A 15104-nucleotide genomic window follows, 5' to 3' on the forward strand; every position below is an offset into this window, starting at 1 on the left:
GGGGGAAATATGGTCTTCCTTGAGGAAACCAGGGGAAAATCTATTCCTCCCTAATTCGTCCATGTAGTTTGTCATGGAGACATCTTTTGTTCCCATCTGTGTAATCCTTCAAATCTAGCTCATCCCTCCCAACTATTTCTTTACCTTCCTTGGACACATGAGACTCATTCTGTTGCTGCCCCATCATGATAGCTTAAAGTTAGACATTGAGGATATCTGCCTGCACAGATCACAGAGATATTTCTTCTGTCATATTATGCTACCTCCCCAAGATTCTACCCAGTGGGTTGGGCACAGTGTCTTCTGCTATTTAATTCCATAATCCCATGTGGAAGATTGGGCTCTGATGCACATCCTGGTGCTCAGCCTGAAGAGGAAGGCACCGGCTCCCTTTCTCAGGGTCACACTGCTGCCATCTTCTTATTACCTTTCCTTTAATTCTTTTCTTTCTCCAGATGTGGAGAAATCCTTTTCTGGTTGATAGCAAAGGTAGATAGGGGAAGACTTGTCCTTATGGTTCTCAAACCTTGCTATGATTGCCTCCTCTTTGGTTTTACTTCTAAGCAGCTAGATTTTGAAACACAAAGCTAAAGGAGTTTCTATTTTTTCTCTGTTTTCTGCTATCACATATCTTCCCTGAGCTAAATGAATACCTAATGATTTAGCTGTCTTGATAGAAGGAAATGCTTGGAAACAAAAACTCTTTCAGCACTATTATCTTGTCTGTATACAAATGACTTTCTTTTTATTTATTTATTTAAATATGGTGCACCTTCAAGGTGAGCTAGGATCACCCCTCATTCCACCCTCCTTGTGTTGATTAGGACATATTGTCTCTGTGGTCGAGATACATACAAAGCCAAGTGATCATCAGAAACTTGCTTCAGAGCAAGTAGAGACAAGTGGAGAATGTTGTCTAGCCATGATAGTCTGAAAAGCCTCCTACTATTCCGGAAAGACCTAACAGAGACAGAGACTTACACTGAGCTTGGAAGCTTGCTCCTGAATGGGGATAAATTCTTAATTTTCAGCTCTCATTTTCCTTGGTACCATGATGCCCATTTCTTTTTCAGTTTTCCCATTGTTCTTCCTTGGCTTTCCTATGGGCCATCATGTTCTCTCTAGGTGGGGTACAGAGGACCTATTTAAGCCTCAACTTTATGAAAGTTGTGTATTTATTTCAGGATTGCTCCTGAAAGACTGCATCCATGGTAGGTTGGGTGAACTTGACTGTGCCCCAAACACCTGAGCCTTGCATTTCTGGGCAACCTTGTGCATTCTTGTTTTGTTTTGAAATGAAAATACATGCACATGATTAAAACACACATACACATACTACAAATGTAATGTATTTGGTCCATTGCTCTGCCCCTGCATCTTTCACTTCACAATTTATCTATCCATTATGATTTGAGTGCCTCATTCACAGTCCCTGTGTTTGGACCACTCCATCATTAATACATGTTGCTCCTTCTTCCCTTTGACCTCTATTCATCATTATGTCCATCATCAGAGGAAGTTACCTTCTTCACTATTTGAAGTCAGCGTTGTCTGAGGACAAAACCACTATAAAATTATTTGATACATGCCATTAACAAAAAGTCTCAGCAAACTTAGAAATACCACAAGGTGTGGCTGTTTGTATTTTCTTATAATGAGCAAAGAATAAAGGCACTCAAATCTTTTGAAGAGATGGAGACCTATATTTGTTCCATGTTTTTATTTCTGTACCTATAATCTATGATCATGAATAGCACACTAAAATACTATAGTCTATGACTACAAATTAGACTGTCCCAAATCCTGGAAATGGATGCTTAAGTAGCTTATTGTTTATTTAAAATTTTTTTTAATTTTTAATTTTTTTTATTTTAAAGAGAGAGAATGAGAAGTGGGGAGAGGGAGAGGGAAAGAGAAAGTGAGAATCCCAAGCAGGCTCCATGCTCAGTGCAGAGCCCAATACAGGGCTCGATCCCATGACCCTGGGATCATGGCCTGAGCCAAAATCAAGAGTCAGATGCTCAACCAACTGAGCTACACAGGCACCCCAGTCGCTTATCCTTTGTATCAACATTACTTCTATTCTAATATAAGTATGATTTTTTTGGTAAACTTGTATGTCAGGGTAACAGCCCATGTTAACATTTCTTAAGAAGAAATGTCTTAGGACTGTATTTCATGGCATTGAAAGATAGAGATCTACTAGTATGAAAAGAACCTTTTAATTCCTAATTTGTCATGCTAGAGATGCCATGGAATAAGAGTGATCATGGGAGAGGGTTATCTGGAATGTTTGCCACACCTCTTTGCCAGCCAAGAGAACCCACTGCTTGGTATCTCTCTCCAGGAGTTGGTGAAAAAGTCAGGCTTCAAGGATTTGTTGCTGCTTCTGAAAACCTGTGCAAACTCTGCTCAAGAAGGCCTTATTCTTGATGGCTTTATGTTTAGGATTTGACTTTATTATTACTTCTTCTTTCATGTCCTTATTAACCCCTTATTTTACTCCATCCTTGGTCTTCAGAGTCACACAGACCTGGATTTGGATACCAGTTCTTCCACTTATAACTGTATAACTGTATGAACTCAGACATGTTACTCAAGCTTTCTCAGACTTGGTTTTAATATCTTCAATGATGAGAATAATGATATTGATCTCACAGGAATTTTGAGCATTAAATGAGATAATGTGCATAAAATTATTAATATAGCAGATTATAAATAAAGTAGATATTCAATATTTGGTAAGTTATTTATTCAACAAATATTTATTCAGAGACAATTATGTGTTAGAAATATAGTTCAGGAGTAAATTGAAGTATAAACAAGAATAGTCAATGAATGGAAGTCAATGGATGGAAGGGCACAGGGAGCAGGGGGAAGAGTACTCTTGCAGATGGAACAGTGTGTGTGGAGTTACAGAGTTAAGAGTGAGTGTGTTGTGCTCCAGGAATGGAAAGAGAACTGGGGTGACTGGACTAAGAAATGCAAGAGAGAGAATGGCTGGGATGAAGCTGGAGGTCATGCAAGGACTCACTGGCCAGGCTTAGATGTTTAAATTTATATTAAAAGCAATGGATCACCTTTATTATGCCTATTATTCAAATGGAGAAAGTGACCACCTGAAGGTGAATATTTTCCTAGTGCCAAACACAGCTAGTGAGTGGCAGAGCAACTAATGGGTTTTAAGTAAAAAGTAATATGATTAGATTTTGCTTTAGAAGAATTCTTAAGTGGCACCTGGGTGGCTCAATCAGTTAAGCATCTCTTGATTTCAGCTCAGGTCATGATCTCACAGTTCATAAAATCAAGGCCCACGTAGGGCTCTGCACTGACAACGTGGAGCCTGCTTGGGATTCTCTCTCTCCCTCTCTCTGCCCCTTCCACACACACTCTCTCTCAAAATAAATAAACATTAAAAAAAGAGAAATATTTTTAAGGCAGCAGAATGGAGGATATGTGTGTGGGAAGGAGTTGGAGGTGGATAGGAAGGTGAGAGGCAAGGAGGTTGTTGAATAATTTAGGTGAGAATGAGATGAGACACTTAAGAATTTGGGGAGAAGAGTCAGAAGTGTTTCTTCCCCCCTGTGGAGTTTGGCAATCCTGGATCCTTCACTGGTGACATCAACACTCCATGCTTTAGGGACATAGCATGTGGACTGATAGATGCGAAGCAAAGACAGGGTGAAAATGACAATGTGAGAATAGGGAAAGACAAATCCATGGATGCCTGATAGTCGGTCAGGCAGGAGACAGAAAAGAAAGGAATGACAAACCTAAACCCCAAACATATAAACAGTCTTCCTCACTGAACGGGGGTTGAGGGGGGGTAAGCTATTTTTAGTGTGTCTGTGTACTTGTTTAACATAAAGTCATAGAAAAGAAAATCCAACTGTCCAAGTCCATAACAGTGGCTAAGGAGAGGCTGTTAATCTGGTAGCCCCGAATCAATGACTTACTTGAGAGGCTGTTATTATTATGTGTATTTAATCTTGGCCAGTTGCCATTACTTCGTTGCTCTCAATTTTCTTATTTCCACAATAAGGCCACCACAGCTAAGCCTACTGAGTGCCTGTGTGTTCTAGATATTTTACATATGTTTTCTTATTCATTCTCACAACAACCTTGTAAGGAAGATATTATTTCCATTTTACAGATTAGGAAACTGTAAAATATTCAGAGAGATAAAATGGTTTTAATACTTATAGTTAGCAGAAGAAGTTCTATTATTACCCTGGGGTTGGAAAAAACACTTTTAAGGGAAAATACAGCCCACAGCTTTTAGAAAACAATTATAGTTTAGTCTCTATAAAAATTTTAAATTCTTGAATTGAAAGTTAGTTAAAAGGCAAGTGACAGGCTGAGAGAATATATCTTCCGCATATATATCAAGCAACATATCAATAGACAGAATATACACAAGTGACCCAAGAGGAAAAAAAATGGACAAAAGATATAAACAGGCAATTTGCATAAATGGGACTATCAAAGTTCAAAAAACTTGAAAAGATTACTCAATGTCTGTAGTAGTCTAGAGGCAAATCTTAATTTTAATATTAAAAAAAAGTTGAAATATTTTTAAATTTAGCTAATCACATTTTTAACTTTGAAAACTGTAATTGATCTTTCTCACAGCAGCCTATTCTGTTTTCATGGGTGCAATAGTCTCTTAATTTCTCTTCGGATAATAATTATATGCTTTTAAAATTATCTTTCATTTCCTGTATTAACTCCATTTTCTCAGAGGTTGATCCAACTAAACAAAATAACAAAATGAAACAATTTGGTTTTATTCCAATATTTGGCAGGTTTTTTTTTTTTTTTTTTTTTATTGTCTCTTTACATTTGTAAAAAGATCTATATGGGCGGCTGCATGTTTGAAGATGTTTGATCTCCGGCAGTGGACACAGATTCCTATTCTAGCAGGTAGCTATAGTGGTTGGGAGGAAGGGGAGGACCAGGTGGGCTGGGGGTGGTCAAATGGACTCTTCTCTTTATGGATGGCTGCATATTGTCTTGTGTGTGAGGGCAGCTCCCTGTCCTTCATGCTAGTTATAAGTTGTGGGGGCTATTGCCTATCTTATCAAGTCCCAGTGCTTACAGTTGGGGTGTTACTCACCAGAGCTCTAACTTTATTTGGCTTTTTAAAAACGTATACATGGCTTTACCCTAGGGCTGAGGCTATGTCAGTGGTTCTGAGAGTTGCAAGCTGAAGCAGATATTCCCCGGACCCTCAACTATACGCCAACCTCTCAGACTCCGTTACCTACTAGCCCCTGCTACTTTTGATCAGGTCTTACTCGCATTCTCTAAAGGGAAAATTTGTCTAGCAGTCTCTTTTATTACTTACATGAAGTTTCTGGTTCTTTGTCTCCAAAAGTTCTCTCCCAACCTGTATTAAATCTGGAAATTCCATACTCTTCTGGTCTATTGGTGCCCTTCCTGTTATTGACTTTTAAATTATTATTATTTTTTGATTGTTGCATTTCTTTCATCACATCAACGGGATTTGGGAGGAGAAGAGAGGCCCAAGTGTGAGTTTAGTCAGCCATCTTAAACCAAAAGTTTAAGTAATTATTTGGTTTTATTTGCCATATAAGCTTTGAAGGAGAAATACTATATGCTGTGGAGGTTTACACTAGTGAAACCTAACCTAGCCTGGGTCAGGGTGGAGGGGGGACAGTTAGGGAAAAGTCTTCCCTAGAGATACATTGAAAAGGTAGACTGGGGCACCTGGGTGACTCAGTTAAGCGTCCGACTTTTGATTTCCACTGCAGTCATGATCTCACAGTTGGTGACATCAAGCCGCCCATCAGGCGCTGGGGCTCTGAGCTGACAGAGTGGAGCCTGCCTGGGATCCTTTCGAGCACTTTCTCTCCTTGATCCTTCTGCTCACGCGCAAGTGTGAACTCGCGCTCTCTCTCTCTCTCTCTCTCTCACTCTCTCCAAATAAATAAATGAACATTAAAAAAAAGAAAAGAAAAGGTAGACTTAAGTTTGAAGTTTGGATTTACTCAGAAGCAGAGAAATATGCTAGATGGCCTTTATAGATTTCCTTCATAGTTATGATTCACTGGTTTGCCAAGTTTGTATGTACAGTTGAGGATTTTTAAAAAATGAAGTAAAGATGAAAGAAAATAAAAATTCCTTTCCAAAACAGGGAGACTCAAAAGTATGAAATTGCAATGGGCTGAGCTCACCATTTCAGCCAGCACCTCTGTCATCACATCATCAGACTTGATGTCTTTAGGCCTAAATGAGCTTCTCAAAGAGTTAGCACTTTGGTGAAGAGTTAGCACTTCCTGGAGACTGGAAGGCTTCTGGAAGGGTCACCTTCTCATGGAGAAGGAGAGTTCACTTTCTGTCTCAACAGTGATTATCTACCTTATTTAACTCTCTAATTTCATGGGGGGGTTAAAAAGCCATTACAGAAACTGTTAATAAAATTAAAAAACTATATTGATCTTTCCTATGGAATTTAGAGTAACTAGAACTTATATCACCTTTAAGTTATAATTGGTAATTATTTTACTGCCATAATCCTACCCTGATCTTTAGCGTTAGGATCATATAATCTTGTTAATAGGATACACTAATGACTGGGTTAGAGTGGGACAAAAGAAAGGGTGCTTCTTGTCACATCTGTTAAGCTTCAGTTTTGGAAACTTGTACTAGGAAGACTTTCTCTAACATACAGGCAATTGAGTGAATGATCTGAGTCTCCAAGCTAAGATTGCCATAATAGTCACTAAACAATACCTCACTTACTTCATTAAGAATCCCCAAGGATGAGCATGAAATTCCAGAAAACCTACCTGAAAAGCATCACAAGCATGGATTTTCTTATCCTATGACTCAGATTCTACTTCCTAGGTTCATAGCTATGTTTACACAAATATTAAAATTATTGTGATTTATTAAAGGATTAATCCATGAATTGACTGTTGTTTAGACATTATCAACACTTCAGTTGAAAAGTTTGTTATTGATGGCCACAATCAGAGGAATGTATTAACTTCTGTTTCCCTTACTCTCTATGCTCTATTCCCAAGGAAAATTATATCTCCAGGAAGCAGTATACCTGGATTATATAATCTTAACTCCCCACAGGAATAGCTTTTTTGAAAATTAATAATTTACCCTCTCAAACTTTTATAGAAATTTGCTACGTGGAGAACATTTTAGGGGTCATTTACAAATCCCTGAAGTTAGGATATAATCCGGTGTGTACCCTAATGTCTCTTATGGAAAGATTTATTTTGGTATTTAGTGAAAGAAAATTTCTCTCTCTAATGTACTTTTTTTTTTTTTTAACATATGAAAGTTTGTTACTATCATGTTTGCATCATCAAATCATCAAAACTTATGGTTTTGGTCTTTTCTTCTTGCCTTTGCAGAAGGTCAATAGAGAGACATTGGCTATTTTGACAACAATAAAGTTGTCACCAGAAATGTCACCAACAGCATGATCTTTGCAACCAATCCAACAGCCAGAACTTCATTGTTTTCTGCAATATAGGTATGAAAGCTGTGAGTTTCTTGACATTTTTGATCAGCGGGCCCCTGACACATTTCCTGATGACAGAATTTAACTGTTCAGCTTCACCCCCAACTTTTTCAAGCAAAATTCTCTTTGAATGTAAAGTGCTTCCAAAGGAGTTGGCCTTTAGGGCTGTGCTCAAATGGGCTTCCTTGTACTGTTTATCATTCCTGTTTGTGGCTGCGGAGCTTCCTGGCAGTACAAAGACCTCGACCACTTGCTCATCCTGCTGGTGCTACAGGCCCAAGTGAAAGATCTAATATATTGTTTAACAAAATTGTGGTGAAATACACATAACCCAAAATTTGCCATCTTAACCATTTTAAAGTGTAAATTTCAGTAGCGTTAGGTACATTCACATTTATATGCAACTAATTTCCAGAAACTCATCCTGTGAAACGGGCATTTTATACTGATTGTGATGGTTAATTTTAAGTGAGAACGTCACCAGGTCACAGGGCCCAACTATTTTGTCAAATGTTATTCTGGATATTTCTTTGAGGGTGCTTTTTGGGTGATATTTTTATTTAAATTGGTAGGCTTTGGGTAAAGCAGCTTCCTCTCCATAACATGGATAGGCCTTATAATCAGTTGAAGGCCTGAATAAAATAAAAGATTGACCACCCCCAGGCAAGAGGGAATTCTACCAGCAGACAGCCTTCAGACTGAAACTGTGACGTTGGCTCCTCCCTAGGTCTCCAGGCTGATGGCCTACCCTGCAGATTTCCCACTTGCCAGCCTCCATAATTGCACGAGCCACTTTCTTCAAATAAATCTCTATGTATATAAATAAACATCATTTTGGTTCTGTTTCTCTGGAGAACCCCGATACACACACCCATTAAATAAATGCTACCTCTTTCCTTCTCCCCTCAGCCCCTGGCGACCACCATTCTACTTCTTGTTCCTTTGCATTTGACTACTTTAGATATATAAGTGAAATCATACAGTATTTGCCTTTTTGTGACTGGCTTGTTTCACTCAAGATTCATCCATGCAAAAGGTTCGTCAGCTGTCTTACAGATGTGTCAGAATTTCCTTCTTTTTAAGACTGAATAATGTTCCATTGGATGTATAGACCACATTTTGCTTTTCCATTCAACTGTCAATGAACACTTCGGTTGCTTCCATCTTTTGGCAATTGTGAATAATGCTACGAACACGGATGTACACATATCTCTTCAAGACCCTGCTTCATCCAAGACCCTGGATATATATACTCAGAAGTGGGATCTCTGGATCATATGGTAATTCTATTTTTAATTTTTTGAGAAACCATCATACTATTTACATAGCTGCATCATTTTTACATTCCTACCGACAAGGTACAAAGGTTCCAATTTCTCCACATCCTTGCCAGCTACTTGTTATATCCAGCAATAATAATCCTGCAGGAACCCCAAATAATCTTCTGTAGGGGTCATTTTTGTTATGGGGTAGTATTTTATATCTGTGTACATTGGGAGTGGGGGTGCTAATATAGACCTGATCCTAAAAAATACAATAGTAAGACTTGCTACATACATAATTTAGGCTGAATCTACATGACAGCAAAACAATTATTTAGAAGTGAAAAATTCTGTCAAGAGGTTACTTTGCCTTGTAGCACTGAATGATGAAGTGGCTGATTTTATTGTTTAGAATTTGTGTACAGGAAGGCTTATTCAAGGTTTTTCCCCATAAAATGTACAGAGATCACTATAAATGTCACCAAGTCATTTTGAGCGGTAAGCATTTTTAAATTCAGAGGAAGTTTATAATGCAAAGCAGAAGGCGCAAACTGGCAAGCTGTGGCCCAAATCGGGCCTGCAGACTTATTTGATTTGGCCTGCACATTTGTTGGCCCACACAGTTTTTTTTAAAAAATTTGAATCGGTTGACAACTTTTTTAATGGAGAGATTACGTGCAAAAATCTTGATTTCTAGCTTTTTGGGGAAAACTAGCTGACCCGGCAAGACAGGGCCTACATTCCCACATGGCAACAGTTGGCTGGAGCTGAGTAGCAGCTGCCCTTTTAGCCTGAGCTTGTGCTATCCAGTTCCCCACGGTCCCCACCCACCCTGAGACCGGAGAGCTTGCGGACACCCAGGCAGCAGACTTCTTAGTTTCGCCAGGAACCACTTATAACTTCCTGTAATGTTCAGTAAGACGCAAGGCCCATGGTGGGCTCTCAGTAGGTTTTGGATTGTTTACTACTTCTGACTCCTCATGTGTTAAAATCATTCAGGATCTTTTGCTTTCTTTCTTGGTAGAAAAGAAGATGGCAAGACTATGGCCTTAAATAAATGAAATACAAAAGGAAAAGAATTTAGACAGTGCAGATAGGGGAGCAGTTTAGAAGAAAATAATAGTCCAAATGTAATTTTTTACTGAGCAGTTTAGCCTTGAACTCTTTTTCCCATGTGAGGAAAACTGAAGAAAACAGCACCCAAGAAATGTTTCAAGCTAAGCCCTCTGTTTAATGCAAGAAAGAAACAAGGGGCAAAAGGTTAGTCAGCCGTCTTACAGTGGCAGAATTCTTGAGTTAACATAAATAGAAATAGATACAGAAAATGAGGGCCATATGGTTGGCTAGATCAGAGCCACTGTGTGTGTGTGTGTGTGTGTGTGTGTGTGTGTGTGCGTGCGTGCGCGCGAGTGCGTGTGTGTATTTGCCAGGCCACCCACTGAGAAAAATATTCAAATTACTGTGTTTCAGCATATTAACTCCTTCCTTTTAATTACTGAGGCACTTGAAGTTCTTTTGCACTTTCAGGTGATAGCAAATGGAAAATGTGTTAAAGGAAAATACAAAGGTTTTTCCTCTTTCTCTTGGTGATCGTGTTGGTTAAAAGAAACATGAAAATCTTTTAAAAGACGTGCCTTCGTCTCCAACCAAAAACATGGTCGCAGGAAAATGGTTATTTAAACCTCCGCTGGCAGCATTATCCCATTGGCCAAAGCAAGTTCTATGGCCAAGTCCAGAGTTACCCTGAAAAGGAACTGTCTAAGGGCATGGATTTGGTAGGTGTACTTTAGAGAGCAGGAACTGTTCTGGAATGGGGAAATAGAATCTGAGTCAGTGCCTATTCTGGAAAAATACACTAGTTGATCCTTATTAAAATTAAGTTTTACTATTTTTATCCTTTCTATTAAAAAATATGCTCATTTCAAAAATGTGAGAAATATAGAAATCTCTGAGAAGAAAAAGTAAAATCACCCAAAGCCAACAGTCTAATAAAAACCATTCTTTTTTTTTTTAAATAAAAACCATTCTTAAGGGGTGCTTTGGTGGCCCAGTAGGTTGAACGTACAACTATTGATTTCAATTCAGGTCATGATCCCACAATGGTGGGATCAAATCCTCGGTCAGGCTCCATACTGAGTGTAGCACCTACTTGGGATTGTCTCTCTCTCTCTCTGCCCCTATCCTCTGCACTTTCTCTTTCTCCCTCTCTAAAAACAAACAAACAAACAAACAAACAAACAAACAAACAACTATTCTTAAAATTTGATGCATATGATTCCAGAAATCTCTCTGCATATATACCTCTCCACTTAGAAGAGGTTTTGATCTACTTAGCAGTGTCTCTAGACATGGTAGAGGATAGCAGCCTTAGACTGAACCTGAATCATCCTCCATTTTCCTAGGATAGTTGTTGATATTTTTAATTCTTTGAGTTGTGTCTGTTTGCAAGCGTGTCTTGACTCAGCAGAGTTGAAGAACCTAAAGGAGGCTGGAAGATGCAACTTATCTCCAGTGAAAATCAGCAAAAAAGGGGAAAGAAGGGAGGAGGGAACAACAAAAGCCCTCTGGGATAGAGGGAAGAGAGCAAACTGTGATACCTCTGTGGGGACTTTGTGGTGTGGATAGTGCTGACTTGTTTACTAGGCACAGTGCTGCAGGGTCCCAATACTTTTAGGGGCTCATGAAAGCATTTTAATTCTTTTGACATCAGAAGAGAAAGAAATGAACTTTTATGTTTTAATTTATAACATTAATATATTTATTATACCAACATAGTCATAAAATATAATTTTTTTAAGTTATGTAAATTTTTTAAATGTTTACTTATTTTTGAGAGAGAGAGAGAGACAGAGAGTGAGCAGGGAGGAGGCAGAGAGAGAGGGAGACACAGAATCCTAAGCAAGCTCAGGCTCTGAGCTGTCAGCACAGAGTCAGTCGCGGGGCTCGAATTCATGAACCACAAGATCATGACCTGAGCCGAAGTCGGGTGCTTAACCGACTGAGCCACCCAGGCACCCCAAGTTTTGTAAATTAAAAAAAATTTAACGTTTATTTACTTTTGAGAGGGAGAGAGCATGCAAATGGAGCATGGGCAGAGAGAAAGGGAGAGAGGATCCAAAGTGGGCTCTGTGCTGATAGCAGTGAGCCCGATGTGAGGCTTGACTTCCGAACTGCAAGATCATGACCTCAGCTAAAGTCAGAAGCTCAACTGACTGAGACACCCAGATGCCCCAAGTTATGTAAATTTTTTTTATTAAGTTTTAAATTTTAATTCCAGTATAGTTAATATACAGTGTTATATTAGTTTCAGGTGTGCAATATAGTCAATTCTATACATCACTCAGTGCTCATCATGGTAAGTGTACTCGTTTTGCTTTTTTTTTAAGTTTTATTTATTTAAGTAATCTCCACACCCCACGTGGGGCTCAAACTCATGACCCTGAGATCAAGAGTCACATGTGTTTCTGACTGAGCCAGCCAGGCACCCCCATAAGTGTACCATTAATCCCCATCCCCTATTTTACCCATCCTCCCAACCCCCTCCCCTCTGGTAACCATTGGTTTGTTCTCCATAGTTAAGAGTCTGTTTCTTTGTTTCTCTCTCTCTTTTTTTCCCTTTGCTCATTTGTTTTGTTTCTCAAATTCCACATATGAGTGAAATCATATGGTATTTGTCTTTCTCTAACTGACTTATTTTGCTTAGCATTATGCTGTCTAGCTCCATCTATGTTGCTGCAAATGGCAAGATTTCATTGTTTTTTAAGGCTGAATAATATTCCATTGTGTATATATACCTCTTCTTCTTTATCTATTCATCTATCCATGGACATTTGGATTTCTTCCATAGTTTGGCTTGTAAATAACGGTGCAATAAACATAGGGGTGCGTGTATCCCTTGGAGTTGGTATTTTTATATTTTGGGGGTACTCAGTAGTATGATTACAAGATCACATGATAGCTCTATTTTTAACTTTTTGAGGAACCTCCATGCTGTCTTGCACAGTGACTGTACTAGTTTGCATTCCACAAAAAGTGCACAAGGGTTCCTTTTTCTCCATATGCTCACCAACACTTTTTGTTTCTTGCTTTTTATTTTAGCCATTCTTACAGGTATGAGGTGATATCTCATCGTAGTTTTGATTTGCATTTCCCTGATGTTGAGTGATTTTGAACATCTTTTCGTGTATCTGTTGGTCATCTGGATGTCTTCTTTGGAGAAATATCTGTTCATGTCTTTTGCCATTTTTAATTGGATTATTTGGTTTTTAGGTATTGAGTTATATAAGTTCTTTATATATTTTGGATACTAACCCTTTATTGCAAATGTCATTTGCAAATATCTTCTTCCATTCAGTAGGTTGCCTTTCAGTTTTGTTAATTGTTTCTCTCACTGTGCAGAAGTTTTTAATTTTTTAATTTATTTTTGCTTTTGTTTCCCTTGCCTCAGGAGACATAGCTAGAAAGATGTTGCTACAGCCAATGTCAGAGAATAAAATATAATTTTTAATATCTTTTTATGGAAGAAGGGACTCATGAAGGCAAGAGGGCCTGTCCCAATGTATTCAAATTTATTAAACATGTATGTGCCACGAATTTCAGGATTTTTGTCACCTGTGATATTATTCCAATTCGACAAATGATGAATCTGAAAGGTGGAAGGAAGAGAAGAGAGAAAAAGTGGCAAAGTTGGGAACTACCCCAGAAGTCCTGAGTTTCAGTTCACTGTTCTTTGTACAAAGTGTGCCATGGGAGGTGACAGATACCGGGTAGAGACCAATATGGGAAAACACGATAGGAATAAAAGATATGGAAGGCTTTATAATGGGCCAAGAATTTGCCTAGGCACCAAACTTTCTCCCTGAGATGACATGTAGGTGACTAAGTGAAGATGTGGGCAGTCTAAGAGAGTTTGAGGAGCATGAGGAAAATAGGCTGGGCACCCAGCTGAAGATCTTCATCAGGTGGGCCATTTTCGGATGTTTCATTTTCTTTTGTGGTCGTGTTCTGTAAAGATGAATAAGACACTAAGAAAACAAGGTCAGTTTAGGCCCTTGGCAGAAAGTTAAAGCCATTTAAAGAAATTAAAAGAAAGCTGTGATAGAATTCAGTAATGAGTTAAGGTTATTAATGATAAATGTGTGTTTTCTAAAAAAATAGTTTTTCAGATAAAGATTGCTTTTGTTTTTTATAAAACATGTGTGTGTGTGCATGTGTGTGAGAGAGAGAGAGATAGAGAGAGAGAGAGAGAGAGAGAGAGAGAGATTGCCCCTATTTGCTGTATTATCTATCAATTAATTCTACTCTGAACTTGAACTTGGGGTTTGATAGGTAGCACCAAATGAGTCATTCAAACAAAAAAGAGAGATGATCTCATGAACATTATTTTAAAAGTTTACTCTGTTATTCAGAAGTCCTCAAGTTTCCAGAAACAGCAGTCCTTGCCTCCCAAATGGCCAAAAGAGGAAAAGGAGGTGTCTCCTGCAAAGGTGTGAAGAGGGGACAGTGCCTCTGGGCATCAGGCGCTGACAATCACAGTCAAAAAGTCAGGACGCTTGGGTCTGAGACAAACACCATCCCAAAGTCTCACTCTCCAAATGCAAATTATCACATAATATATTTAAAATTAATTTGGACTAGAATCGACCTGTGATTCACTTTAAGTAGATGTAAAAAAGCAAGAACAAGACTTAGCTTACTACTAACATGGCAGCATGTTTTCCTTGTTAGCTGCAGGGGAGAATAATGTACAGGAAAAGGTGACGTAATGATTGTCTCACTTTCATTATTCTCTCCCAAATGAATAACCTTCCACACCAAGGATGAGCTCACTCACTATTAGTGGAATAACATCTGGTGAGCAAGGGCCCCCAGCCGAACATGCTGTTGGTTTGGGACTATATTTAACCAGCAGAAACCCAACCATGTTTGCATATATCACATTTGCAGCCCAGTTACATTGTGGAAAAAAAAATATTAAGGGTAAGGAAATAATCCTAAAAGTATTTTAACATTCAAGATTTTTCCTTATGAAGCAAGGCATTAACCTGTTCCCAAAGAGGTCCTAAGCTATTATTAGAGTGGAATATCTTGGACATGTGGCAGACGCCTTGTCCTCTTTGGCTGAGGCTCGGATGCTTGCCATAGCTATCTAAGTTTAAATTTCAAATCACGGACAGGAATCTCTCTCCTTCAATTTCCCTTCCCATTCTTAATTTCCAGGCAGGCCTGGCACCCTGACGATGGTGAATTTTGCAGTGTAATTTATCTAATAGATTTACAGTAAATGATGAATCACTCTAGTATTTAAATCTAATGAGTAATGCTGTAAGTCAATTTGG

At 38.6% G+C, this 15104-nt stretch overlaps 1 pseudogene; it reads right to left on the reverse strand.

Moving 5' to 3' along the window:
• Positions 1–7360: 7360 nt before the first annotated feature.
• LOC132692996 (small ribosomal subunit protein uS12 pseudogene) lies at positions 7361–14689 on the reverse strand (annotated as a pseudogene).
• Between the last annotated feature and the right edge of the window lie 415 nt (positions 14690–15104).

Source organism: Panthera onca, chromosome B1 (assembly GCF_046562875.1).
Source record: "Panthera onca isolate mPanOnc1 chromosome B1, mPanOnc1 haplotype 2, whole genome shotgun sequence".
Lineage (NCBI taxonomy): Eukaryota > Metazoa > Chordata > Mammalia > Carnivora > Felidae > Panthera > Panthera onca.